Here is a 4,272-nt window from a genome sequence, read left to right as displayed (position 1 = left end):
GGGGGGGGGGGGGGGGGGGGGGGGGGGGGGGGGGGGGGGGGGGGGGGGGGGGGGGGGGGGGGGGGGGGGGGGGGGGGGGGGGGGGGGGGGGGGGGGGGGGGGGGGGGGGGGGGGGGGGGGAAGTTGAGTCTAGCGTTACGTCTCTTTCGATGCGAAGATGCTCACGATAGTTGCGTGATGCGCGAGTTGCTTCGTGACGAACTTGATTTTTGGAGAAATGTCTCGAGCTCGTACAATGATCGTCGAGCGAGCCAACGTCGATATCAAAATTCACTCGTTGTAATCAATGTGAAGGTATTTACCGCGTGCACACAGAGAGGAACACAAAACATTATTATTGCGATGCGTGACACTTTTTTTCGAACGATTTGATGATTCGTAGAAAGGCACGATTCTAAGTATTCGATATTGTTATTCGTTGCTCTCACCTTTTCGTAGTTTACATTGAAATGTAAGAGGAAGCGAGAGAGTGATTTTGCCTATAGTTCTGTAGTCTATAGAATTGTCGATAGTTTTTGCCAGAACTTTGTACGACTGTGCCAATACTACGGGGTTTCCTAACGAGGCTTTCTTGTGTACATTGTTTCAATATCATCGCATACCTTTCGTGACGTTGTAGCTGACTTCTTTCAATTGTTAGTTCGTATTTATCGTATATTCTTTTTCATTTGAAACACAATTACACAAAACAGATCATATTGATTTTTGTTGCTATAATCTTTTTCCTTTTTTCTTTTTATTTAGAAGCGCATGACTTAAAAATAGAAATTATAGGGGAAAAACTTCAAATACTTTAAAATCTTGTAAAACATGTAATACTCCGTAGTAGAGCATATGTTTATATCATTTTATCTGTGTCTATCTTTATCTGGGAAACGCCTAAGTACAGAAACGTAGATTATTTGGTGAAAGGAGGTAGTAAATTCCACTTTAATATCTTTTTTATCTGAATATTTTTTGTTTATTTCTTACCACCTTATTTCTTATACGTACGTTAAAGCAACGATCGGGGAAAGTATTATGAAGCCTATGCTCGTAAATGTTAATAAGAAGATCATTATTGTAGAAGAGAAAAAGGTAAAAGTAAATGAATTATAGTGTCAATCAGCGTCGAGGATAGTTTTTCTGAGTGACATTTTGAAAATTTAGGTTTAAATACAAAGTACAAAACGTACATTTATTAGTTGCGTTGAAATATTGTCGGAACAGTTTTTGTGGTAGAATTGTGTTTGAGCCATGTGTAAGAAATATTTTATTCTGATCACCAAAATATTTGTTATCGTTATTATGATCATTGATGCGATTGAATATAGAGGAAATCGGTGGAGTCAGACGAGTCATCCGCTTCCCGACCAAAGCTACGAAATGAAAACAGATCTTTTCTTATCAAAGAAACGAAGGTATTGGTGTAGCGAAAGCTGAAAAATACCAAATATTGGATTACGTCGTTTCGTATTTAGAATAGAAAATTGACGATTTAAATTAAATTGGAGACTTAGAATTGAAAATGTGAAATTTAAAGGCACTGAGAAACTCGCGAGACGGATCAAATTCTAATGCGAGTTCGCGGTCGACTTGTTCGGGATCGAGAGAGAATCGAATGCGTAACTCTTCCGCGGCATCGATAACCGAACGATTTAGCAGGCAGCCAGAGAATTGCGCGGCGGTGCGCGAGTCACGTATACCGCAAAGAAACCTTGACTTTTTTGTTCGGACGATCTTTCCAGCAGCGGATCTGGCAGGCCATATTTTCTGTTCGAAGCCGTTCGTGTCGTACCGTGTATGAAAGTGAAAACCAGTTATTCTCTATCGTTTCGTCCCCTACCCGTATTTGGTCACCGAATAAGATCGTCTTGGCGCGCTTGTTTTAGGGGCTCGATCGATTTTTGCCATCCAGCTGGTGGTGATTTTTTGCACATGGCACACCGGAATCTTGTCTCGATCGATCGATCGATCGTTAACGATTTCGTACGCGTTTATGTAGATTGCCGCATCGATTTCATTGTCTAAGAATTTGTTACTAAGAGAAACGCTCGTAGAATAATTATTTCTTCTTAGTAGCTTCTCTTTATGACGTTCAACGTTACTCGTATTTCCTGCTATCTTCAGATTATATTTCGAGGTTACAGGACGGATGCCTTTACCGTAGAATAGTGAGAAAAATTCGAAACAATAATAATCTTCGGAAGCGCTAGAATTTATGCGGTAAACTATGTCGAGCAGTGATAATGATGGATATGATTGTGCAGAAGTAGTACGGTTAATACATGTAATAGCGATGATCATTAAGATGAAACGGAAGGATACAGTTGAACGGTACTGTCGTTATTACTGTTGTTTAAACTAAGACATTAGTTTATTAGGTTTTCGGTCGCATACATATACATGCGAATGAATAGGCTGGTAATGGTTAAACTTTAATCCTCGTACCGCTTGCAACGTATCGACGTATCCTTTGCAATCGTTTCTAAGTAAAATAAATATCCCTTGATTTATAGAATTTATCTTTATGCAAATTTTACACTAACCGATTCTTTGCACTCTGAAAATTGTTATGGCGCGATCGATCAACAATTCCAGTATATTTTTTTCTGAAAACTGGTTTTGTTACGAAAAGGAAAAGGTTGTGTAAACGTTTGCAAATTTGTTTATACAGTAGATCTTTCTTTCTTGCGCTTTTTATCAGCGACGACGATACGAAAAATAATTTTCATCAAATAATATTATCCTCGCCGTTACTCGCTCACTGTCGGCATTCACCGTGCCAGACGAGTACAAAGGATTATTTTTCCTTACAAGTTTCACCGATCGTTTAAATTGCAATTTTACAAATTTTTACGCGAATAAAAGCCTACATTTTCGGCGAAAGTACAAAACTTGAAACGTTTCGCGTTTCAATTCCAAAATTTGTTTCGTCGAAACTTGTACTTTATTAAGATAATTTTACGTTCAAAAATTATACAAAAGATCATAGCTAATTTCGATGTTTATCGAAAGAAATTGAGCGGCAAGTTTTAAACGTCAGCATTTTGACAGAAGGAAGTCTTTTGCTAGACGTATTTGGACAAATGAACTGGTTCCTGCCGGAACAGGGACGAGTTTATCGCCGTATACGACAGATAAAAGCGAATGTCGTTTGTACAACCTCGCACCTGTTTGCACCATGAATGATTAGACGCTTTAGCGAAAGGAAACATTTTTTAGATCGTATTCGTGGCGTGTCTATTCGTTTTGTCGTTACACGTGCCTGCGTGTTAGAGCCATTTCTTCGATGAATCTACTTACTTACCTAACTCGATCCGCCGACCAATTTGTCACTCGTCGAAGCTATCGTAGAGCGAAATATCATCGATACGATTCGCATCTTTTTTAGCTATTTAGCATGCTATTTTCCCTAAAAGTTTCAACGCGTAAATAAAATTCCTAGAACGTTACATAGTTATCAATAAGATATCGTTAGCTTAATTTCATTTTGATAGTAATTGATACGTACAGATGACAAGGACTTTTATTTCAGAAAACCGTGGATAAATTTAAACCCTGATAGAAAGAAAACGAGCTTGTACCTACTATTGTTTCGTTGCGCCCGTCGTTTGATTTTATCAGAGTCTAATTTGAATTTTTTCCTTTGTTTCGTTTTTATTGAAATAGTTTCCCGTTGTGCCAGGCAGCTCGAAAATAGACGGAGCTTCGCTTCGCGTTGCAAAGTATCGTTGCTCCATTTCGAGAGTCAAGTTACCGGTGTCTCATCGAACGTGCGTGATTAAGTGCACGGAGAATTTGATTACAGAGTACGATAGTTAAGATAGATTCGTAGAACTGTTCTACATTTGTCTCTGGAAGAGGGAACACTGTTGGTCGATGTTACCTGTGCACGTGCGCAAAATGTTGAAATCCGTCTGCGAACTGTTATTTGCGGTACATTTTCTTTCCCCGTTTCGTATAACGACGTTTCATCCTACTTTTTGTTATCGATTATCGCGCATATTTCTACTTTCAATTAGACCATGCTCGAATTAGACCGTTTCAAATTTCTTGCAAACGTCGTTTATGCAATTGCTATGTACGATCGTGACTTTATGCTTTACACCCACCTCTAAGTGTGCATATATATGTTCGTCTCTTTTTTTCATCTACGTTTCTAGCTAAAAAAAAAAAAGTCACAAGTTTCGATCTGCCGCGTGAAACGCAAGCCTCGTCGAGAAGCATCTGGAGAAATAACCTCGTTACTTCTCAAACATCAAAGACTCGGCTCGATTCTCTGGTGGCGAT

The 4,272-nt window shown here is 39.3% G+C and overlaps 1 protein-coding gene across 17 annotated transcripts in view; it reads left to right on the top strand.

The window, feature by feature from the left end:
* The window catches only part of LOC100743674 (probable Ras GTPase-activating protein), a 261,958-nt gene that overhangs the window by 143,143 nt on the left and 114,543 nt on the right, over nucleotides 1–4,272 (top strand). The window lies entirely within an intron of this gene.

The sequence above is a fragment of the Bombus impatiens genome, unplaced genomic scaffold, assembly GCF_000188095.3.
Source record: "Bombus impatiens unplaced genomic scaffold, BIMP_2.2 scf_0478, whole genome shotgun sequence".
NCBI lineage: Eukaryota > Metazoa > Arthropoda > Insecta > Hymenoptera > Apidae > Bombus > Bombus impatiens.
Note: the sequence above shows the minus strand (reverse complement) of the source record. Positions and strands in the feature narration are given on the sequence as shown.